General features: G+C 44.4%; 1 gene segment (V, D, J or C); it reads left to right on the top strand.

Moving 5' to 3' along the window:
- The first annotated feature begins 469 nt into the window (after positions 1-469).
- The window catches only part of LOC140479444 (immunoglobulin kappa constant-like), a 42,227-nt gene continuing 16,624 nt past the window's right edge, over positions 470-26,072 (top strand). The window contains exon 1 of the C gene segment in view: positions 470-546.

Here is a 26,072-nt window from a genome sequence, read left to right as displayed (position 1 = left end):
AAGGAGAAAATGTTCCCAATTGAGAAAGGATTGAGACTGAGAGACCACAAATTGAAAGTAATTGGGAAAAGTAACAAAAGTGAGATGGAGAACAACATGTTCAGCCAGTGAGTGGTTAAGGTGTGGAATGCACTGCCCGAGAGTGTGGTGGAGGCAGCTTCAATTGAAACATTCCGAAGGGAGTGATACTGTTATTTGAAAAGGAACAATGTGCAGGGTGACAGGGAGAAGACAGGAGAATGACACTCAGTCAATTACTCATTCAGAGAGCCAGTACAGATAGGACGGGTGGAATGGTCTCCTTTTACACTGTAACAATTCTGTGATTGTGTGATTGAGCAGAGTTAAGGCTGGGGGAGGTGGGAGCTCAGTGTCTCACTGTGCTGTGAGGTCAGTGAGAGCAGAGACTGGGACAGGGAGCCAGAGCTCACATCAAACTCTGCCCGTGTCTGTCACACTGAGACTGGCAGGAGGCTACTCACTGATTTCACTCCATGCTGCAGGAATGGGACCACAGGCTGCAAATGGACAGAGCTCCTCCACACGGTGAGTAAAACTGACTGACTTATATCTTGCTGTTTAAAGGGGGCAATGGAACTACAGAAGTACAGCTGGACACTCTGTTAGACACAGTGCTCCTCAATCAACCATTTCATTCGCTGCAGCTGCTCAATAACACCTTCAACAATTCAGCATTTGTGTTTTAGAAATTGTGTTTCAGTATTGACAGGGTTAATAACGGAGGATTGAGGTTTACTTACTCAGTCTGAGCTTGGTTCCTGAACCGAACGTAAGCCACATTGAGAGCTCCCAGTGCAGAGGCAGCACAAAAACTTCTGCTCTTTGTTACTCTCCGTCACTCTCAACCTCATCCTGTCTCTCACTCACTCTTACCCTCTCCCTGCCCCTCTCTCTCTCCCTCACTCATGGCTTTTTCTCTGTCTGTCTGTATCTCTGGGTTGTGTCCAGCTAGGCTTGGGCAGTTTGCGAAATATATTTTTTGATGTTCAATCTTGCAGCTGCTCTTCAAGTGTGGCCATGGAGTGTAGGTGGAAACATGAGGCCTTCAGTGAGTGGTGGACACCACAGGGACTGGAGTGTGTTGTGGACAGTGACAATTCTGGCATAGGTTAGTTTGTTCAGTTTCATTTAGATGTAAATGTGATTGTGTCAGTTCAGGTGGTGGGATGGTGTGTCCATCATTATATATTTTATATAACTGTAGATTGGGTCAGTATAGGAGGTTGAGTTGAGTGTGAGTTGAGGTTTTTGTACGGCGTTGTATCACCGTGAAGACCAGCTGTAATGCTGCATACAGTAATAGTCAGCGACATCCTCATTCTGAATGTTGCTGATTGTCAAGGTGAAACTGGTCCCTGATCCACTGCCGGTGAATCGATCGGAGACTCCTGTGAATCGAGTTGTTGCACCATAGATCAGGAGAGAGGGTTTCTGACCTTCTCGCTGCTGGTACCAAGCAAGGTAGCTGCTAATGCTTTGACTGGCCTTACAGGTGATGGTTGCGGTCTGGCCCAGTCCCACTGACAGCACCGGGGGAGACTGGGTCATGGTGATGTCCCCATTGATACCTGAGGGGTCAGAGAGAAACACAGTGAAGTCAGAGCTGTCACAGAAAGAGCCTGTCAAATGAGAGATTGTTGGAGACACTGAGCATTCCTCTGGTTTCAGCATTTTCCCTTCAATCACAAGTCAGTGGAATTGGAGTGAAATGGAGAGCAGCGAAAGATTCAAGGTGGAAGGAGAGAGATTTGTACCTGCGACACAGAATGCCAGGGGCCAGATCAGCTGGATGTGTGAAATCATGGTGTGTGCTCCTGTCCCTGTGCCTGGTTCCTGATAAACTGTCCCTTCACTGGGCTCTGCTTTATAAAGCTGCAGCCTGTGAGAGTCTGACTGGGTGTTCCTCAGTATGTAAATGGCATCAGGCAGGGAGAGCCACGTCAGTACCTCTTTTCTCTCTCTCTCACTCCCATTCTCTCTCTCTGTCTCAGAAAGTCATTGAGGTTAACAGCACTGAGTGAGACCATTTGGCCCATTGTGTCTAAACTGGTCAGCAAAGATCTGATGACACTAATCCCATCCGCCAGCTCTTGGCCCATTACCGTGGGGGCTGCAGCAACACAAGTGAATATCTCAACACTGCTCCAATGTCCCGAGAGTTTGTGAGTCAACGAGCCTTTCAGGCAGTGAGTTCCAGACTCCCACCACCCTCTGGGTAAAAACATTTCTCCCCAACACACTTCTCACTCTCTAATCAACTGGGCCTGGACTCACTCGAGTTCAGAAGGATGAGAGAGGATCTGATTGAAACATATCACATTCTAACAGGGCTGGGCAGGGAGGAGGTTTCCCCTGGTTGGGGAGTCTGGAAGCAGGGGTCACAATCTCAGGGGGATACAGTGTAGACCATTTCAGACTGAGATGAGGAAACATTTCTTCACTCAGAGAGTAGTCAAACTGTGGAGGACAAGGAACTGAATATATTCAAGAGAAAGAGAGAGATAATTGTTTTACATTTTAACAGCATGAAGGAAATGAGGAGAAAGCAGGAATATGGCTTTGAGATGGAGGATCAGCCATGATCATACTGAATGACAGAGCAGGCTCAAAGGGCCGAATGGCCTACTCCTGCAGCAGTTTCTGTGTGGCCATGTCTGTGTTACCTTCAATGTTTGTCCCTGGTTATTGAATCCTTGACTCTTGTAAAAAGTGCCTTCCTGCTCACCCTATCACTGCCCTGAATAATCTTATACCCCTCTATCAGGTCCCCTCTCAACCTTCACTGCTCCAAAGAAAACAATCCCAACCTTTCCAAGCTTTCCTCACAGCTGGCCCTCCATCCCAGGCAGCATGCTGGTAAATCTCTGCACCCTCTCAAGTACAATCACATCCTTCCCAGAATGTGGTGACCAGGACCTGTCCACCTCTTTCTCTCTCTCTCTCAATCAGTCTCATAGCCACTCTCTCCAACTCACTCACGCTTCCTCACTCCGTCTCATAATCTCTCCTTCTGCATCTTTCTCTCTCACTGTCACTCACTCAATCTCTCGCATCAATTGAAAACCTCCAAATATTAATTGCCCCTCTCTATTCCTCTCTCTGTCTCTCCCTCCCTGCCTGCATTCCCAATCTACAGTCTCTCTCCCTCCCTCTCTGTCATTTTGTCTCTAACCATACTCATCTCTCTCTCTGACACACACACACTCAACCCGACCAACTCTCTCTTGATTCCTTTCATTCTTGGTATCACACCCATCCTGTCTCTTTCTCTCTCTCCATCCCTCTCAGTCACATCTTGATTCTCTCTGTCTATCCCTCAATCTCACTACTTCTACCTCCCTGTATCTCTCTCTTGGTCCCCTCACTTATCTCACACTGTCTCAGATGCTCCTCCCTCTATCCCTCAATTACACACACACACATACATCTTCTACCTCTCTCTCTGTCTCGCTTCTCTCTCTTTCTCAGTGTCCCGGGTGGTGACAATTGAATGCAGGACAAATCTCCCTCTGCTCTGCCCCACTAATGGATGTTAACCCTTGACCCCAGAAGCATGTCTTTTCCTGGATTAAGGCCCCATTTCTCACATTGACCGGGGTTTGGTCTCTCTCAGGAAGACTGACAGATTCTTGTCAAATGAAGGGCAGTTCTGTGCTGTTGACCGATTCTCACTGGGGACTGGATTGGACACAAAGCTCATTTCATGAAGGCCCAGCAGAGAAAGGAGATCCTCAGGCCATCAGTGTGAGCTGGATGGACAGGACAGGTTCTGACCCACTAACCCATTGTGTCCAATCCCTTCCTTTTCCTGCCCCTTTCCATGATCAGTCTTTGAGTCAGGCTTTTTGACTGGGATGAAGGTCAGAGCATCACACAGTTACAACAGAGAGAAACTGGACCCACACCAACCATGAACTCCATGACACACTGGATACTCCAACAGTGTCCAGTAAACATGAAATTCAGTTCACAAAGCTGCTTGATGGCGAAACATAGGCCTCTTTACCACTGAAGCCATAAAAGCAGTAAACATTGGCCTCCTTCCTACTGGACTCTCCAAAGGAGACCAGTAAACATGGGCCTCCTATTCACTGGAGTTTCCAATTGAGATGAGCAGCTGACTGAGTTTTTGAAGAAGTAATCAAGAAGAAGTAGATAGGTAGAGCAGTACACTCTGTCTACATGGACGTTAGCAAGGCCTTAGACAAGGTTCCCCATAGTAGACGGCTTAGTAAAATTATATCACATAGGATACAGGGAGAGCTCGCCAATTGGATATAAAATTGGCCTGATGGTAGGAGGCAGACGCTGGTGAGTGAGGCTTGTTCTTCAGACTGGAGGCCAATGACCAGCCGTCTGCCACGAGAACCGAACCTGGATCCACTGTTGTTCATCATTTAAATGAACAATTTGGCTGAGAAAATAGCAGGAATGAAAATGTGTTGCTGGAAAAGCGCAGTAGGTCAGGCAGCATCCAAGGAACAGGAGAATCGACATTTCGGACATAAGCCCCATAGCAGGAATGGTCAGGAAATTTGTGGCTGACATTAAAATTGTTGACATCGTGGACAGGGAAGAAGGTTATCCAAGAGTGCAATGTCATCTTGATCAACTGGGCCAGTGGGTCAACAAATCCAGATGGAGTTGAATTTTGAAAAGTGCAAGGAGTTACATTTTGGTAAGACATACCAGGGCAGGAATTACACAAATAATGGTAGAGCCATGGGGAGTGTTGTTGAACAGACAGACTGAGAGGTACAGGTACATAATTCCTTGGAAGTGGGACCACAGGTAGACAGGGTGATAAAGAAGGTATTTGGCACGCTCACCTTCACTGGTCAAAGCAGGGAGTTCAGGAGCTGGGACATCATGTTCCAGCTGTACAAGGCATTGGTAAGGCCACATTTGGACACTGTGTAAATTTTCCTTGAGAAAACACTTTTCTGTAAACTGGGTTGTCTGTTTCTCCCAGTCTTTGTGTAAAGGTGAGACTAAGTGTGTGTAAGCTCTTATACAGCACAGACAGAGGTCACTGGGCCGTATGTGCCTGTTAGTCAAATGAGTCCAATGTGTCCCATTTACCCAGCCCTTTCTGTATAACCCTGCAATTGTTTCCATTTCAGCTATTTCTCCAAATGCCCTTTTGAAAGTTGCTGTTGAATCCACTTCCACTCACCTTGCAGACCGTCATCATGAACTCGCTGGATAAAAATGTTCCTATCTTCTCCCTTGTCCTTCAGACCCTTTCTGAAATGTGTGCCCTCTGGTTACTGACCCTCCTGCCTGGAGAAACAATTTGTCCTGTATTTACTGCATGCAAACTCTCCAATTGTGAACTCCTCATTGAGTGAGACCTATTTCCAGCACAGGGGGAGAACATTCAGCCTGTCAGGGAAATGCTGTCATTTCATGGGGCAATCCAGTCAGTACCACCCCCTCCCCTCCTCAGCCCCCAGAGCCTTGCAGGTTTATTTCCATCAAGAGCCCATCCAATCTGTCATTGTAATAACTGAGTGTCTTCACCTGCCTCACCTGAAAGGGTACTAATTTCCAAGTCATTACCAATTGCTGCTAAAAACAAAGTTCTTCCTGACATCCTGTATCTCTTGCCCAACAAAAGATAAGGTAATCTCAATGTGAAGATGGGATTTTGTCTCCACACGGACTGTGCTGTGGTCACTCTTACTGATACGGTCATGGACAGATACACCAGCAGCAGGCAGATTGGTGAGGGTGACAGTGAGTATGTTTTTCCCTCTTGTTGGTTCCCACGCCACCTGCCCCAGCTCCATTCTCACAGCGGAATCACTTGGAACTTGACCTGCTTGTTCAGTAGTGATGCTTTTGAGCAGCTCTTGATGGTGGGCTTTGAAGTCCCTTACTCAGAGTATATCCTGCATCCTTCCCTCCCTCAGTGCTCCCTCCAAGTGTTGTTCAACATGGAGGAGGACTGACTGCTCAGTTGAGGTTGGAGGGGAGGGAGGTTTCCTTCCCCATGTTTGATCTACTGTCATGATGCTTCATGGGTTCCATAGTTAATGGTGAGGACTCCCAGGGCAACTCCCTTCCGAATGTACACACCACTGTGTTGCCTCCCCTGCTTGTTCTATCCTGCCAGTTAAAAACTGAATGAGGAAAACATTCTGTGTAGGCTTCACAGCTTGGAGACAGAGCTGCTGCTGGATTCTGTTTTTGATCTCTGAGTGTGTGTTTGTGAGAGAGTGACTGACACTTTTACCATCATTATACTCAGGATCCTAGTCCTTATTTTCTTATGTGCTGTCAGATTCTAGGGAGTGCAGATGGTTCACAGTTTTCTCCCATCTCAGTAACAAACAGCCAGCTGCTCCGAGCTCCTTCTTTCACTTCCTCTTTTGGTGAAGTTTAAAACTTGCGATCTGACAGTCTTTGCAGTTATTTTTTACACTGGGGCTTTCTGCTGTGGTCAGAATCTCGAATAATAAGTGTCCAATCAGTGACAATCACAGCAGCTCAGAGCAGTCAGGACTGAGGAGCCAGGCTCACTGGGAAACACATTGGGAAGATTAAAGCCATCCTCTTCAGCTCCCGGTACAAACTCCATCCCTCTCCCTGAGCACTGTCTGCTGCTCAAACAGACTCATTACAACCTTGACCTCATCTTTGAGGCTGATCTAAGCCCCACATCACAATCCCCCACCCTAATCACCCATGCTCGCTGACCTACATTGGCTCCCGGTTGAGCAACAGTTCGATTTTCAAATTCTCATCCTTGTTCTCAAACCCCTCCCTGCCCTCCCTCCACAGCCAGATCATTCTTCCTCAGATAAGGGGACCAAAACTGCACATAATCGAATCATAAAATCATAGTACAGAAGAGGCCCTTCAGCCCATTGAACCTGTGCCAGCCAAACAACATTAAACCTGCATGAGTCCCACTTTCCAATATTAGGCCCATAGTCTTGAATGCTATGACATTTCAGTGTTCATCCAAAGATTATGAAGTTTCCTACCGAAACTATCTTCCCAGTCAACGTATTCCAACTGTCACCATCTTCTGGGTGAAAGATATGCTCCTCAAATCACCTCTGAAGCTCCTGCCTTTCACATTTGAATGTGTGCCACCATATTATTATCTCTCTGCCTCAGGAGAACTTTCAATCCATCCTGTGAATTCCCCTCATAACTTTATACATCTCTCTCAGGGACCCCTTAACCTTCTCTGCTACAAAGAGAACAACCTGAGCTTATCCAGCATCTCTTCATCATTGAAATGCTCCACCCCAAGCAACTTCCTGGTTAATCTCATCTGCACCCCATCCAGTGTAATCGCATCCTTCCTATCGTGTGGTGACCAGAACTGCACACAGTACTTCAGCTCTCACCTCCCCTAAGTTCTGAACATTTCCAACATAACCTCCCTGTTTTTATCACCCACCCCTGAAACGGTAAAGGGAAGTGTCCTGTATGTTTTCATTCCTGCCCTGTTAACCTGCTGTGTCTTCCACAGTGCTTCACCTCACATTTAGCAGAGTTAAATTCCATCTGCCTTTGCTCTGCCTCTCTGAACAATCCATTTACATCCTCCTGTAACCTCACACCTTCTTCCTCACTGTTAACCATCCTCCAATCTTCATATCATATACCAACTTAGATATCATTCACTAACCCCACCCCTCACTCCATCACATTCTCATCCACATTGTTTCTAAGTGTCACAAACAATAAGGGACCCAGCACTGATCCCTGTGGTATCCCACTGCACACTGGATCCAGTCACGCAAACAACTTTCTGCCTCTTCGCTCTGTCTCCTGTCACTGAGCCAAATTTTAATGGAATACTCAAGGTATGATCTCACTGAAGCCCTGCAACATTGCAGCAAGATACCTCTGGCCCTGTTCTTGAATCCTATCGCTATGAAGACTTAAATACCATTGGCCTTCTTCACGACTGCTGCTTCTGCAATGCTTACTTTTAGCAACTGGTGTATAAGGACACCCAGGTCTTATTGTATCTCCCCATTCCCAATCTATCCCCATCCGGATAATAATCTGCCTTCCTGTTTTTGATACTAAACTGGGTAACTTCACATTTATCCACATTATATTTCATCTGTGACTTACTCAACCCATCCAAATCACACAGAAGCATCTCTGCATCCTCCTGACAGCTCCCCCTCTCAACCAGCTTTGTGTCATCTGCTAAACTGGAGATATTAATCTTAATTCCCTTATCTAAATCATTAACATATGATGTGAGTAGCTGGTATCCAGGCCTGTGGTCCAGACCTGAGCTCATCCAGCCCTTTCAGAAAAAAGCCCGTTTATTTCAAAATTCCATCTATGTTAATGATTTGGATGAGACTGTACAAGGCATGATTCATAAATTTCCAAATGACACTAAAATAGGCGGTATCGTGGACAGTGAGGAAGGTGATCAGAAAGTGCAGCAGGACTTTGATCAGCTGGGGAAGTGGGCTGAGAAATGGCAAATGGAATTTAATATAGACAAGTGTGAGGTCTTGGATTTTGGAAAGTCAAATCAAGGTAGGAGTTTCATGGTGAATGGTGAAGGAGTGTAGTGGATCAGAGGGACCTTGGAGTTCAGGTGCACAATTCTCTGAAAGTGGAGTCACTGTTGGACAGGGCAGTGAGGAAGGCTTTTGGCACACTGACCTTCATCAGTCAGGGCATTGACTGTAGAAGTTGGGAAGTTATATTGCAGTTATACAGGATGTTGGTGAGGCCACACTTGGATTATTGTGTTCAGTTTTGGACACCTTGTTATAGGAAGGATATTATTAAACGGAAAAAGTGCAAGTGAAATTTATGAGGATGTTGCCAGAACTCAAGGGTCTGAGTTATAGAGAGAGGGTGGTCAAGCTAGGAATTTATTTCTTTGGAGCATAGAAGACTGAGGGGGGAGTCTTAAAGCAGTGTGTAAGATCATGAGAGGCATGGATAGGGTGAATGAACTCAATCTTTTTCCCAGGGTTTGTGAATAGAGGACGAGAGGACATCAGTTTAAGGTTAGACAGTAAGGAATAAAAGGGAACCTGAGGGCCACTTTTTTACGCAAATGATGGTCCGCATATGGAATGAGCTACCAGCAGAAGTGGTTGCACTGGGTACATTGACAACATTTCAAAGGCATTTAGCCAAATACATGAATAGGAAAGATTCAGAAGGACATGGGCCAAGTGTATGGAAATTGGGTTAGCGTGGTCAGACATTGTGGTCGGAGTGGGCCAGTTTAGGCCGAAGGGCCTGTCTCTGTGCTGGAGGACTCAATGACTCTATGACTTTGTTTCCTGTCTGCAATCAGTTCTCTATCCATGTCAGTACACTGCCCCCAATCCTATGAGCTTTAATTTTATATGCAATGCTCTTTTGTGGGATTATCAGAAGTCTCTTGAAAGTGCAAATGAAGCACATTAATCCAGAATTAAGAAGCTAATAATGACCATGCATCCACCGTTGATTGTTGGAAAAAAACCATCTGGTTCACTGATGTCCTTTAGGGAAGGAATTTGCTATCTGTACCTGGTCTGGACGACCTGTGGCTCCAGACCCACAACAATGTGGTTGACTTTTAACTAATTAGAGAAGGGCAATAAATGCTGGCTATCCAGTGATGCCCTCATCCCATGAATGAATAAAGAAAAACAAACATTCACTAGCTCCCCCTTATTAAATCCACTCCTTACATCCTCAAACAATTCCAGTTGATTGTTCAGTATGATTTCCCTTCCCACAATCCATGCTGACTGTGTCCAATCCTGTCACTGTTTTCCATGTGTTCAGCTGTTACATTTTTTACAACGGACTCAAGAATTTTCCGCAATACCACCATTAGGCTGACTGATCAAAAATTCCCTGTTTTCTCACTCCCTCCCATTTTAAGAGTAAGGTTACATCAGCAACTCTCCAATATCAAGGAACTGTTCCAGAATCAATACAATCTTCGAAGATGACCACCAATGTTTCCAAAATTTTTGAGCCATTTCCTGAATACTTAGTATGTCGATTATCAAACTTTAATCCCATCAATTTTCCCAAAACAATTTCCCTTTAATAAATGATTTTCTCCAGTTCCTCCCTCACTCTAGACTCTGTGAACCCAACAATTTGGGGATGTTTTAGAGTCTTCCTTTGTGTACAAAAATCCTGAATATGTATTTAATTATTCTGCCATCTTGTTGTTCTCATTATATGATTATAACTTTTGTGTGCAACTTTCTTGAATGCCTTCTGGAAATTCATATCAACAACACCCATCGACATTCCATTATCTCACACATTAGTAACCTCTTTAATAAAATGTAACCAAGTTAGTTCAAGGTGTTTAACCCTGACAAAATCCATGCTGACTTTCTTGAATCAGTTCATATTTGTCAGACATTCTCTCTTAAAAACAGATTCAATCACTTCCCAACAAGAGACATTCAATGGAGAGGTTCATTGTGAATAAATTAGTAAACAGCTAGCACTGACACAAGGGGCTGAACAGCCTCCTCCTTTGCTGGAGCCTTCTCTGTCTCCTTGACTGTAACATTCCGATAGGAATAGGAGCTGGGCTGCAGCTTCGACAATGAGTTCAATGTGGACGGATGGAGTGTAATTAGTGGGGAATTGTGTCCAGGAGCCTCTCGAAAAGATGTCTTTCTCTTTCTCCCTTTTCAGCTCCAGGGCTGGCATGAAGGAGTTGAAAGAATCTTTGGTGAAGAAGTTTCCAGACGGTGAGGGCTGTATGAAGGGTTTCAGCAGTGACTCATGATTGCAGCTCCTTGTTCACTGTGCTCCTTCCCCACCACTGATCAAGCCATGTAACCTCCTGTCACATTGAGTGACATTGCAATCGATATCATAGTGTCAGTGCCAGCAAAAAACAGCATCACAGTCTGACCCACTGGGACAGCCATCACTGCCTGACATCATAGAACGGAGCCTGTATCCCCTCCCCCACCACACTCATAAACCATACAGCATCAAAAACATAATGAGACCCAATCCCTTCGATGAAACACTGGCTCCCAGAGAACCCCTTCAGAGGTAGAAGTCAGCACCAAGACAGAGAGAGAGAGAGAGAGAGAGTCCCTATTCCTTTTGTTCTAATGATGGTGTCATTGTGTGTTGAGAAATGTTGAAACTGCTCTGGATTTAATGATGGAGCTGGAAGCCAGGAGGAGCTGCAGAAGCTTCAGTTTCTAACCAGGAACTGCCCACTCAGTCTCTTGGACACCATGAGCTGGTTCACTGTGCCCAGCGCCGACAACCCCTCCCTCCCTCCCCTACAAGAGTTTGTCTGCTTGGATTCTCATTGTTACCTTTTCCTGGTTCTGGAGGAAACTCCCCCTCTGATCCAGCATTCACACTCACTACTAAAACCTGACCCGAGGTCTCCTAAGATCCAGAGTGGACCTGTTTCTGTCCAATATCGAGTCCAATGATGACATTTGACTTGCTGTGGGGAAAGAATCAGCCAGGGTCCTGTGATTGCAATCAAGGATTCTCTCATCCAGTGCAGTCTCCATCCAGAGCACCATTCATCCAGTGCAGTCTCCATCCAGAGCACCATTCATCCAGTGCAGTCTCCATCCAGAGCACCATTCATCCAGTGCAGTCTCCATCCAGAGCACCATTCATCCAGTACAGTCTCCATCCAGAGCACCATTCATCCAGTGCAGTCTCCATCCAGAGCACCATTCATCCAGTGCAGTCTCCATCCAGAGCACCATTCATCCAGTACAGTCTCCATCCAGAGCACCATTCATCCAGTGCAGTCTCCATCCAGAGCACCATTCATCCAGTGCAGTCTCCATCCAGAGCACCATTCATCCAGTGCAGTCTCCATCCAGAGCACCATTCATCCAGTACAGTCTCCATCCAGAGCACTATTCATCCAGTGCAGTCTGCATCCTGAGCACCATTCATCCAGTACAGTCTCCATCTAGAGCACCATTCATCCAGTACAGTCTCCATCTAGAGCACCATTCATCCAGTACAGTCTCCATCCAGAGCACCATTCATCCATTGCAGTCTCCATCTAGAACACCGTGCATCCATTGCAGTCTCCAGTCAAAGCATTCTCTTCTGAGTTCCATCTCTCTCTCTCTTTTTCTCTCACTCTCTCTCACTCTCTCTCACTCTCTCTCTCTCTCTCTCTGTCTGTCTCTCTCTGTCTCTGAGCTCCAGCCCTCCCTCCATTTGAGCTGCTGGGAGTCTGATCTGAGCCAATTCAGTGAGTCCCATGAAGAATAATGACGGGATATTTGGAATGTAAGTGTGTTGATGTAAATGTGAACTATTGCAGCAAAGACATTACAGACGGTTTGTACAGACAGCAAAGCCCAAACCAGAACATTGTGTCAATCAACACAGAACTCATGAAAGCTTCAGTAAAAATGATTATTAATATGATTCTCAGAGATGTGTCATTATTCTTGTTTCAAACGACGCTTTCCTAGAGAACGTCCTGAATGGCCTCCTCTTGTTCCAGAGATCTGTGGGATGTGTTCTGAACTCAAATTCCAATACTTTAGATGATTTTCCCAAGTCTGAATCCTGGCCCCACCTAGATTCAACACACATACACACACACACACACGCGCATGCACACACACAACACATCAACATTGGCCATGGTCTCTCGCAGACAAGGATGACTCTCTTCCACCCTCAGAATGAGTCTGTAGGTGGCTGCACAGACTGATGTGGCTACCACAGGCTCTGTTACACTTGGGACAGGTGGTGGTCAAGGGAAGGGATGGATGGGACATTGGTGTGGTAGTGTGTCCTTTCTGTTGTTTTAGCCTGGCTTCCATTTTTTTCCCGGTGGCAAGTCTCGGGATGCCCGATGCCTTCCTGGATGCTTCTCCTCCACGTTAGACAGTTTTGGGCTAGTGAATCCCAGGTGCCTGGGGAATGCAGCACTTTGCCAATGAGGCCTTGAGGGTATATCCCTGAACCACTTCCGCTGTTCACCTGGGGCTTGCCTGCTGTGTCGAAGCTGGGAGTAGAGCACCTGCTTAAGGAGTCTTGTGTCGGTCATGCAGACGATGTGCCCAGCCCATCGTGGTCAATCAGGAATGGTCAGTGCCTCGATGCTGGGGATATTAGCCTGTTTGAGCACTAACTGGTGTTAGTGTGTCTGTCTTTCCTGCTGATTCACATGATCTTGAGCAGGCAGCATTGGTGATCATACTCCAGTGCCTTGAGGTGTTTGCTCTGACAGTCCATGTCTCAGAGCCATATTGGAGGCTGGGAACCCCCACAGCTCTGTAAACCATGAGCCTGGTCTTGGATCTGATGCTTTTGTCTTTGTACACCCTTTTGCTCAAGGAGCTGAAGACTGTGCTAAGACATTGGAGGTGATGTTGGATCTCTTCATCAACAGTTGCTTTGGCTGACAGGAGACTTCTAAGTTATTGGAAGTGGTCTCTCAGGCTAATATTTATTGGTTAGATCAGTGAGGAAGGGTTGGCAGATGAAGTTAATGTGGGAAAATGTGAAGTTGTATCTTTTGGAAGGGAGAACAAAACAACAGAATATTATTTAAATGGAGAAAAACTGAGAAAGCTGCAACAGGGGGCATTGCATTATTCACAAAGGAAACCATCACTGCAGTCATGAGGGAGGATGTCTTAGAATTGTCTTCAAATGAGGCCATCTGGGTTGATCTAAGAAATAAAATAGGTGCCATCACTTCACTGGGATTATACTGCAGGCCTCCCAATACTCAGAGGGAGATAGAAGAGTAGATATGTCAGCAAATCACAGAGAGATGTTGGAGGAATAGGGTTATGTTAGGAGGGAATATCAACGATGTGAACATTAACTAGGATTATCTTTGTGTGAAATGCGATTGCCTTTGTGTGAAAGGATCAGACAGGACGGAAATTTTGAAATCCATCCAGGAGATCTTTTTGTACCAGTTCGTAGATAGTCTCAGTAGAGATGGGGCAGAGCTTGGGAACGATTCCGGTCAAGTGGTTGAAGTGTCAATGGGTGAGCACAGTGACCACAACTCTGTAAATTTTAAAGTCATTATGGAAAGGGATAAAGACAGTGCACAATTTGTGTCTTAATTTGGGGAAGGCCAATTTCAATGTCATTCGACAGGATCTGGCAAACATAGACTGGGAGCAGTTACTTGCAGGTCAGTCTATATTTGGAAAGTGGGCATCTTTTAAAAGTGGTATCGTGAGAATTCAGGAACAGCGTGAACCCCGAAGTGTGAAGGGCAGGGACAGCAAGCTCAGGGAGCCCTGGATGTGAAAGGATAGTGAGAGTTTGATGAAGAAAAAGAAAGAAGCATATGTCACATAAAAAGAATTAAAAGCAGGGGAGACCCTTCAGAAGTATAATGTACTGGGTGGGTGCTTAAAAAGGAAATTAGGAGGGTAAAGAGGGACCATGAAATATCTTTGTGAGATAGGATCAAGCAGAATCCCAAAACATTTTATATGGATGTTTAGGGCAAGAGGATGACCAGGGAAATAGTGAAATCTAATCGTGACCAGAGGGACAATCTTTGTGTGTATGTAGATGAGGTCTTAAATGAAATTTATTCATCTGCATTCACAAAGGAGAAAGACATTGTAAATGGAGATTTTACTTCTGATAATGACGTTCTAGTTAATGTTATTATTGGTAAGAAGGAACTATTGGATGTTGTAGAAGGCATAAAGTTGCATAAATCCCCAGGGCCTAATGAAATGTATCGCAGGCTGCTATGGGTGACAAGGGAGGTGATTGCTGGAACCCTGAAGGAGATATTCAAACTTCACTAACCACAGGTGAAGTGCCAGGTAACTGGAGGATTGCTGACGTGCTCTGATTTGCTCAAGAAGAGTGACAGGGATAGGCCAGGAAATTAAAAACCAATTAATCTGACACCAGTGTGAGGGAAATTATTGGAAACAATTCTGACGAACAGAATTAATCAACACTTATAAAGCCAGAGATGCCAGCACAGATTTTTTAGAGGGCAATCCTGTCTGAATAATTTAATTGAGTGTTTTGAAAAGGTGAATAATCATATTGATGAGATTGTGAATTTGATGTGTTTTATATGGACTTCAGTGACACGGTCCCATATGGAAGGCTGGCCCAAAGTCTAAGAGCCCATTTGAATCCAAGGCAGGTTAGGATCCAAAACCAGCTTCCAAATAAGAGGCAAAGAGGGATGGTGGAAGATTTCAAGCCTGGGACCAGTGTTGCACCGCAGGAAACAACACTCGGGCCCTTGCTGTTTGCTGTATGCATTAACAATTGGATGTGATTGTACACGGTATAATTTGTAAATTTGCAGATGTTGATAATAGTGAGGAGGAAGGTTTCAGGCTTCAGACTGATATTGATCAGCTGGTAAACTGAACAGAGCAATGGAAGATAGAATTTAATCCTGATAAGTGCGAGGTATTGCACTTTGGGAGGTCTAATAAGGGAAGGATACACACAATGAGTGGTAGGTCCATCGGGAGTGCTGAGTAACAAAGAGACCTGGGTGTACAAATCCATAGACTCCTGAAGGTGTCAGCACAGACAGACAGGGTGGGGAAGAAGGATGCGTGACTTCATCAGCCAGGGTGCAGAAGATAGGAACAAGAAAGTTTGTTGCTACTTTACAGAGCCCTGATTAGTCCACAGCTGGAATACTGTGTGCAGATCTGGTCACCACACTATCAGAAGGACATGATTGCACTGAAGAGGGTGCAGAGAAGATACACTAGGATGTTGCCTAGGATGGAAAGTCTCAGTTATGAGGAAAGACCAGACAGGCTGGGTTTGTTTTCCCTGGAGCAGAGGAGCCTTAGGGGTACACCTGATTGAGGAACACAAAATTATGAAAGGCAGAGACAAAGTAGATCATGAGAATCTTTACCCTGTGGAAGATGTGTCTAAGACCAGAAGGCATAAGATTAAGATGAAGATTAAGTGGTTTGGAAAGGATCTGAGCAAATGTTTTTTTCACCCAGGCGATACAAAGATGGGACAGGCTGCCTGAGAGGATGGTGAAGGCAGGTATTCTCATAATATTTAAGAAGCATCCGAACAAGCACTTAAAATGCCAGGGCATGTCGGCTATGGGACAAGTGCAGGTTCATGGGATTAGTGCAGTTTGGTGTTTGTTGGTCAGCACAGACATGGTGGGCTGAAGGGCTTGTTTCTGTGCTATACCACTCCATAACTATGACTTTATGTTGAAGACAGTGAAGCCTGTGATAACATTTAAAGAGAAGGAAATGGAAGCATTTCCCACGTTGTTTGAGAAGATAGCAACATAAGTGAAGTGGCCAAAAGCAGACTGGAGCTTGCCCATGCTCTTATCAACATCTGCAAAACTAGGAAGGCACAAGAGATTTCTACATCCCTGTCTAAGGAGCATTCTCACGATCAAGAGGAGAGGAAAAGAGCTATTCTAAATACATATGAGTCGGTTCCAGAAACATACAGACAGAGGTGACAGAATGTACGGAAACAGCCTGGATAAACTTCTACTGAGTTTGGGAGGGATTAACAAAATACTGTTGACAGGTGGATAAGAGCGTTAAAGGCTGAGAATACTTAACAATACTCTCAGAGAAATTATTCTTTGAGAAGAATTTATGACTTATTTTTCTTCCAGAATCAAAATTCTTGTAGAAGACCAAAGGCCAACCGCAAGACAAGCAGATACAATGATAACTGATCCAGAAAGCTTTCTCAGTCAGCTCCAGAAATGGGAGAAAAATTAAAATTGGGAGAGTGTGAGGAAGGCAGGGAGCCAGGGGAGAGAATGGACAGGAGGGACCAGGCCAAGAACTCCTCCTCAAATTAAGAAGGAAATTGCTGAGGGTGGAAGTGATGATCAGAAGCTGAAATGTTTCTCTGGGAATAAGGTGGACCATGTGTGTTTGGAATGTTGGAAGTTGTGAGATAGACCCATGGGATTTATAGGAGTTAGTAAAAATGAGTCAGAGAAGGGAACACAAACAGATAATCCCACGGAGCAGGTTGTAGCTGTAACTATAACAAAAAGGCTGGAGGTGAATTCTGTCATTAGTGAAGGAAGTTGGAAGGTAGATGAGAGGGGGACAGGATTTTTATCAAAAGGAACGGTGACCACTTTTCCTTCAGCTAAACCCAGAACCAAACTGAGAAATACAGGGGCAACAAAATCACTTTGACTGGAGAAAGAATTGATTTTCCTTCCAGAAGCTTGATGGGAGCTAAGGTATTAATCAATGGGATTGGTGGAGAATATATTCCACTTCGATTGTATAAAGTGCATCTGGAACGTGATTTGTTATCAGGAGAAGTAATTGCCAGAGTGGGTAAAACATTCCCTGTTGAGGGAATCGACTTCCTTCTGGCGAATGATTTGTCAGGACTAAAGGCAGTAGCTTCCCCGATAATTACAGAATGTCCAAAGGAAGTCCAAGAAACAGAACAATGACAGGGACAGGTTCCTGGTCTTTCTCCTTCGTGTGAGGTAACCAGGGCAATGGTTAAACAAAATCCATCAATAAGGGGTGATGTGACACCACAGCAAGTGAAAGGATCGCTGAAACTATCCGAAAGGGTGACGATATTCCAGGTGGAGTATTTGGTATGATGTCACTAATTACAGTAGATCCAAAAAGCAGAACGTGAATGAAATAAATAAACATAGTCAGTTAATACTGAAATCAAGGCTGAAGGAATTGCAGAGTGCTATCATCTTCAGAATGGAATGCTGATGAGGAATTGGAGACCCCCTCACAGACCAACAGATGAAGAATGGTTGGTTAGACATCGGCTAGTGGTCCCACCCAGCTATCGTAGTGCAAGGAGTACATGAGACTTCCATGGCAGGTCACATGGGGATTTGGAAAACACAGGCATCCAGAAACAGGTATTTTACTGAGCCACAATTGGATAAAGATGTGGTTCAGTTTTATAAAATGTGTCCTACTTGTCAAGTTTTAGGTAAACCTCAACACAAAACCAGCATCCTTAATTCCTCTCCCAAGTTTTGAGGAACCATCCTGACATGTACAGGTTTGTCAAGTAGTGAGTAAAATCAAGGAGGGGATGAGAAAATGTTTAAGATCGAAAAATAACTGGACAATTCCCAAAGTGAACTTCCTGTTATTAGGTGAACAAATTCAGAGGTATTAGAGAATTCAGACACTGTACTTTTGTATTTGGAGAAAGATCAACAGGTAGATTTAGTGATATTGCTCAGAAAATACAAAGATGTTTGTATGAGGAGTCATTGAGGACTTTGGTTCTGTACTTGATGGAGTTTAGAAGGATGAAGGGAATGCCATTGAAGTTTACAGAATACAGAGAGTCCTGGATAGACTGGACGTGGAGAAGATGTTTCCAATAATAGGAGAGTTGAAGACCCAAGGGCACAGCCTCAGAGTGAAGAGACGATCTTTCGAACTGAGTTGAAGAGGAATTTGTTCAGCCAGAGTGTTGTTAACTTGTGGAACTGATTGCTACAGTGGGCCATGGAAGCCAGGTCATTGAGTGAATTAAGATAGAGATAGATTGGCTCTTGATTGGTCAAGGGATCAAGATGTACAGGGAGAAGGTAAGAGATTGGGGTTGAGAAACATTGTCAACTGTAAATGAACAGTGGATCAGACTTGATGTGCCAAATGGCCCAATTCTGCTCCGTTATCTTGTGGACTTTTATTGAAACATTTCAATGGACCACATGATTCAAGTATGAAATGGATTTGATAATTCAGACACAATAAAACAAACACGAACAGAAACAGGCTAATGTAACAGAGGGCTTCCATGTTGGAGAATCAGTTGATTGAACCAAGTCAGAGTAATTCGAGTTCTCTTGCAGTATTGGCTCCTGAACCAAACTGTTCAATTTGATTCTGTGTAGACTCTAGGAAAATGTATATAGTCACAAATTCATTCCCTATTCCCGGACAAGAAGATTGCACAGACAGGGTAGGTAGTGTATCATTCTTACCTAAAATTGAGTTGTTAAAAAGATATTGACAAGAACTCACTGATCGCTAGAACGAAGTGAGTTCTGTAATTGTCACACCTCATGGATGACACCCAATGATGAATTTTGTAATTTGTACTTAAGGGCGGTCCAGTCACATTTGAATGATTATTGTGAAAGAGAACAAGGTCACACTCCCCCACAATACACTCCATCTGCCAACATTTCTCCAAAGCCCAGCTGTACCTAATATTCAGCAGGATGGACCCCTTCACTGGGAAAGAGTAATTTGTAACTAGAATAATGACACATCTCTGCGAATCTCATGATTAACTGTTCTTATTGAAGCTTTCATTGGTTCTGTGTTGATTGACACAATGCTCTGGTTTGGGCTTTGTTGTCTGTACAAACCATCTGTAATGTCTTTGCTGCAATGGTTCACATTTCCATCATCAAACTCACACTCAAAATATCCCATCATTATTCTTCATGGGATTCATTGGAACTGGCTCAGATCAGACTCCCAGCAGCTCAAATGGAGGGAGAGGTGGGGCTTAGAGAGAGAGAGAGAGAGAGAGAGAGATATGGAGCACTGAGAGAGGGGGGGATGGAGCATGGAGAGAGAAAGAGGGATGGAACTCAGAGTGAGATCTATCCAGCTGAGGTAGGGAAGTGAGTGGGGAGAGACAGTGAGAGGGAGAGATGGAGGTGAAGGAGTTGTAAATCAAAGACAAATTAGACACTGTTAAAGACTGCCCTGGATGAATGCTGTATGACGCTATGAGTCTATCAACACTATCTACAATGCTGCCTAACTTTGTGTCATGAGCAAAGTAGAATATCTGACTTTCTATGCCATTATCCAAGTCATTCATAACTAATGTAACTAATTGAGGTGTGAGCACACATTCCTATTGGACACCACTGGTCACATCCTGCCAATTTCAGCACTTACTCATTATCCCTATTTTCAGTCACCTGTCACTCAACCAATTTCCAAGTGTGTCAGTATTTTAGCCTCAATTCTGCAGATGTCTCCCTGAGTTAACAGTTTCTTACATGGGACTTTATCAAATGCCTTCTGGATGTCTATATAAACAACATCCATAGACATTACAGTGTCCAGGAATTTCATCTTCTCTTCAACAAAGTTCAGTGAGGTTTTTCACCATAACCAACTTCTCATGAATCCATGCTGACTCTACCTGATTAACTGACCATTTTCAAGGTCTTCAGTTACCCTCATCCTTGATAATAGACTCCAACAATTTCCACACCACAAATATTGGCTTAGTGATCTGTAATTCCCTGGATTTTCTCTCATATCCTTGTTAAAGGTGAAGTGACATTTGCAATTTTCCAATCCAGAGGTAAGACTGATGTATCCAGGGAACTCTGAAAGATTATAGTCAGGGTGTCTAAATGTGGTCTGTTACTACCTTTATCACTCCCAGATGGAAACTGTCAGGTCCTGAGGATTTGTCACTCTTTAGTTCCATTATTTTCCTCATTACAGATGTTTTACTGACATTAATTTTATTCAGTTGCTGTCCGTGATCCTCTGTTAATTCCTTTGGGACTACAAGCAAGTCCTCCTTCTTTTATCCTGCAAATCTTGAGGTAAAGTATTTATTTAACATGGCTGTCATTTCCCCATTGTCACTGACAATATCCCCCACTTTTAATCGTTAACATTGCTCCTGACCTCCCAGCTTCCCTTTTATGGAACTGTAACATTTCTCCTTATTGATTTTGTTATCCCTTACATGTTTCCTTTCAGAAGCCCTTTTGGTAGCTCTTCGAAGCTGCTTTGTGACCCTTTGTATCTTTCCCATTCAGCAGAATCTGTCATTTTATTTGCTTTTTGTAAGTTTTTTTTAGTTTTATTCTTTTCCTTATCTCTTTAATTGTCCATTGTTATTTGTTCGAAGAAGTGGAGATTTTCCCTCTCAGGTATCAACTGGTTTTGTTTTGTGGTGAATGTTTCTTTCAACATTCCCCACTGTTCTTCAGTTGTTTTACCCATGAGCAGATTTTCCCAGTTTACTGTGGACAGTCTCTGTCTCATCTCGGAAAAGTCGGCCCTTACCTTAATCTCAAACTCAAGCAGGTGATTCATGCTTTTCACTTTCAAATGTGATGTTTAACTCAATCGTGTTATGATCACTATTTGATAAATGTTCATGCACAAAGGTTTCATAACTAAATCTGGCTCATTATTCATTGCTAATTTCAATATTGCTTGTCCCCTTGTTACATCCAGAACCAATTGCTGTTGGAACTATTCCGGATACACTCCAGAAATTCACTACCTTTCTGACAGAGTACTTGTCTATCTCCCAATCTAAGTTAAAGTTAAACTTCCCCATTAATAATGCACTGGCTTTGCTACACACTTGTCTAATTCCTGCATTTATATAATCCAGCACCTCAGAGCTGCTGCCAGGGGGCCTGTATCCAACATCTATTACAGTTTTAGATCCTTTCCTGCTCCTCAGTTCCACTGAATGCTTTCCCCTCATTATAACGTCCCTCACCATTGAAGTCATTTTGTTTCTAATCAATAAAGCTGCTCCACCTCTTCTGCCATTTCCCCATGTCCATCCTGTGAAACTTCTAACCCGATATATTTAGTTCCCAATCCTAATGATTCTGCAAATATATCTCAGTAATTGATCCGACAGCAAAATCTTAAATTTGAATTTCTGCGAGCAGATTATTGAATTTACTCCTTATATTCCAAGCATTTGTATTCTTATTTGGTGCATTCACTGGAATCTGTTCCTCAGCCCTGATGCTGTATTCACCTCTTTCTTATTTCTCTCGATCTGTTTAATCTGATATATACTTCTGATATCTTTCCTAATATTGCCCACGTAGGACCTTTTGCCTATTTTTACTGAGGTTGTTGGTCCCAACGCAACAAGAACAACTGGATTCTCCCCCACTCCCCGCTCCCCCCTCCCCCGACTCTGCGAAGCTTTAAACCCAGTTTGAGATGCCCCTTACCTTGGCACCAGGCAGGCGACACACCATGTGGGACTCTCAATCCTGCTCACAAAGGATGCTATCAGCCTCCCTCATTATCAAATCCCCCTCTTTTTTTTGTGCTCCCCTGCCTGAATGGTCTCCTGGACCATGATGCAGTGGTTTTCTTTCATTCATTCATAGAATATTGGCATCTCTGGCCACGCCAGCATTTCCTGCCCATAGGGCAGTTAACATTCAACCACATGGAATCAGAGAATCCATACAGTGTGAAACAGGCCATTCAGCGCCATTAGTTCACACCAACATTCTGAGGAGCATCCCACCCAGACCTATCCCCCTACCCCTGCATCTCCCATGGTTAATGCACCTAACCTACACATCCCTGAACACTATGGGTTATTTAGCATGGCCAATCCACCTAACTTGCACATCTTTGAACTGTGGGAGGAAACCAGAGCATCTGATGGAAACCCACGTAAACATGGGGTGAACGTGCAAATTCCACGCAGACAGTCCATGAGGGTGGAATCAAACTCGGGACCCTGGCACTGTGTGACAGCAGTGTGAATCACTGAGTCACCATGCCGCCCATTGCTAGGGGTCTGGAGTGACATGTAGGCCAGGCCAGGTAAGGATGACAGATTTCCTTCTCTAAAACACATTAGTGACTGAATGGGCTTTCCCCATCGTCAACAATACATCAATACTCACCATCAGACTCTTAATTCCAGAACCATTCTTGAATTCAAATTCCACTGTCTGCCATGGCAAGATTTGACCCAGGTCCCCAGGACATTAGCTGAGTTTCTGGATTAATAATCCAGTGATAATACCACGAGGACATTGCCTCCCCCTGTGTGTGCCTATCTAATGGTGCTGAAATTGGCCGTCCCCCCGTTTAGACACTTAATTTCTACTCCATCTTTATCTCTTTATATAATGACTTTGAAATTTATGGAGTTCTGGTCACTTTCACCGAAATGCTCACACCACATCTGTCCATTCTCCCGACAATCCATTGACACAGGGAGCAAGTACCTCATTCCTGTTGGACAAGGAGCTGAGGCTCCTCCAATGCTAAATCCAGGCTGCATCGACCTACTCACTGATAGTCACACCCTCCTGTCCCTGACCACTGGCCATAATTTGAAGTATTTAAACTACAAGGTGTGACTGCCTCCTCAAACACAGTGCCCAGGAAACTCTCCCCCTCCCTGATGTGTCACAGTGTTTGAAGCTCAGACTTCAGCTCATCAACTTTGAGCTGGAGTGCCTTGAGCAACCAACACTTGCTGCAGATGTGGTCACTCTGAGCTACAATGCGGTCCACCAGCTTCCCCAACGCACAATTACGACACATCGCCTGGCCCTGTATGTGGAAATTACTTGAGGAGTTTTTAATTTGTATTTTTAAATTTGCTGTTGGTCTTTAGTTTTTATCTGTAAAATATTTCTGTCAAGGAGACAGAGGAGGCTCCAGCACAGGAGGAGGCTATTCAGCCCCTCGTGTCAGTGCTAGCTGTTTACTCACCTCATTCACAATGAACATCTCTGTTGAATGTTTGTTGTCAAGAAGTGATTGAGTCTGTTTTTAGAGACAGAATAACAGAAAAATATGAACTATTCCGAGAGTCAGCATGGATTTACAAAGGTTCAGACATCTTTAACTAACCTTGTTACACTTTGTTAGGAGCTCCCTATTGGGTGATATAAGGGAATGTTGATGGCTATTGTCAATAGGGAATTCCAGAAGACATTTAAGAATGTTCCACAAAAGAAACATGGAGTCAGATCTTACATTCCACAACCATCTGATGAAGGAGCAGTGCTCTGAAAGCTGGTGATTCCAAATAAACCGGTTGGATTAAAACCTGGTGTTCTGTGATTTTTAACTTTGTACATGACAGTCCAACATCGGCACCTCCAAATCATGGAATCAGATGGAATTTGAGAAACGCATTTCCCTTGCGTCAGGAATGGGTCCAGAGTTAAGAGACAGAGAGGGGGGATTATGTGTGTGTTTTCCAATGAGTGATGTCAATTGTGGTATTCCCAGGATTCTGTGCTGGGACCTCAGCTTCTCACAATATTTCTCAATGACTTGGATGAAGAAGCAGAGAGGCATGTCTCTAAGATTGCTGACCACACTGAGTGAGGCAGCTTGGAGGAGGTTACAGAGATAGGGAGGGTGGAGGGCAGGGAGGGATTTGAGAACAAGGATGAGAAGTTGAAAATTGAGGTGTTGCTGGACCTGGAGCCTATGTCGGTCAGTGAGGATGGGGGTGGTCGTGGTGGGGTGGGGTGGGGTGGGGGACTTGGTGAGAGTTCGAATACTGACAGCAGAATTTGGGATGAGCTGAGGTGTATCGGCCGTTGTGATGTGGGCCAGGATAACATTGATTAGGAGACGCCAGTGTTGGAGTTGGGCTGTTGTCTGCAGGGAATTCTGGAAGACATTTAAGAATGTTCCACAAAAGAAACATGGAATCAGATCTTATTCTCCACAGCTACCTAATGAAGGAGCAGCGCTCCGACAGCTGCTGCTTCCAAATAAACCTGTTGGACGAGAACCTGGTGTTCTGTGATTTTTAACTTTGTACACGACAGCCCAACACCAGCACCTCCAACATTGCACTCTACAACATACACACAGGTAAACGGACACACACACATATAAGGTTGTGGGGTGAATTCGTATTTGCAGAATTACATTTTATTTTGCTCAAAAACTGCATGAATCCATGTAAGATTCTCTCTATCCGTTTTTTGAATGAGTATCAGTCTGAACATTGTGGCACAGATAACCTCACAGGGAGTTAACACCTTCAATACCTTATCAGAGCCGACATGACACAAATTGTTAAAGTTCAGTAGAGAATGTAACTTTTAAAAAATGTTTTACATATGAAAAAACTGAAACTAACATGATCATTCTAAAAGGTGAGAGACTCAACAAACAATCGGGTCTTTTTCAATATATAATTCCAGTGACATCACACTGAAAACTTTTCCTATAAATTCAGTGTCTTACAATCTTATTCTCCACAACCACCTGATGAAGGAGCAGTGCTCCGAAAGCTAGTGCTTCCAAATAAACCTGTTGGACTATAACCTGGTGTTGTATGATTTATAACCAGGATATCATTGGAATGGTCATGTTTGGAGTCCCCATGACATTGCTGAGATTTTCAGTGGCTGATCTTTGTGATGTGGAGGATATGGGGCTCTAATCAGCCTCAAAGATGAGGCTAAAATTGTAAAGAGTCTGGTTGAGCAGCAGACAGTGCTCAGGGAGAGGGATGGAGTTTGTACCGGGAGCTGAAGAGGATGGCTTTGATCTTCCCAATGTGTTTCCCAGTGAACCTGGCTCCTCAGTCCTGACTGCTCTTAGCTGCTGTGATTGTCACTGCTTGGACACTTATTATTAGAGATTCTGACCACAGCAGAAAGCCCCAGTGTAAAAAATAACTGCAAAGACTGTCAGATTGCAAGGTTGAAACTTCACCAATAGAGGAAGTGAAAGAAGGAGCTCAGAGCAGCTGGACATTTGTAACTGAGTCGGAAGAAAACTGTGAATTGTCTGAACTCCCTGGAATCTTACAGCACAGGACGAGGCCATTCAGCCCATCATGCCTTTGAATGACCCAATTAGTCCCACTGCTCCTCCCTCTCCCCATAACCCAGCATATCTTTCCTTTTCAGCTCAATCTCCAATTCCCACTTATGGACCTGGGGCCACAGAATGAGACTGCCCTGAAGCTGGGTTCCAAATTGGCATCTCATTCATTCATTGGGAGACAAACTGCCTGGGCTGGGAAATGGAGCTCAGGACCCTGAACATTCCCTCTCCCCTCCTGAGGGACACTTCATTTGGTTTTGTACATTTACTCGTGGGAAGTGGGCCTCAAAGGCTGGGCCAGCATTTTTTACCCTGTCCTAGTTGCCCTTGAGGATTTTAGATTTGATTCCCTTCAATACGGAAACAGGCCCTTCGGCCCAACAACTCCACAGCGACCCTCCAAAGAGTAACCCACCAGATCCATTACTCATGACTAATGCACCTAACATTCTAAGCAATTTAATATGGCCTGCGCATCTTTGGATTGTGGGAGGACACCCATGCAGACACGGGGAGAAT

The sequence above is a fragment of the Chiloscyllium punctatum genome, chromosome 7 (genome assembly GCF_047496795.1).
Source record: "Chiloscyllium punctatum isolate Juve2018m chromosome 7, sChiPun1.3, whole genome shotgun sequence".
In the NCBI taxonomy this organism is placed as follows: domain Eukaryota; kingdom Metazoa; phylum Chordata; class Chondrichthyes; order Orectolobiformes; family Hemiscylliidae; genus Chiloscyllium; species Chiloscyllium punctatum.
The sequence above is the reverse complement of the archived record's forward strand: the minus strand, read 5'-3'. Positions and strand labels throughout refer to the sequence as shown.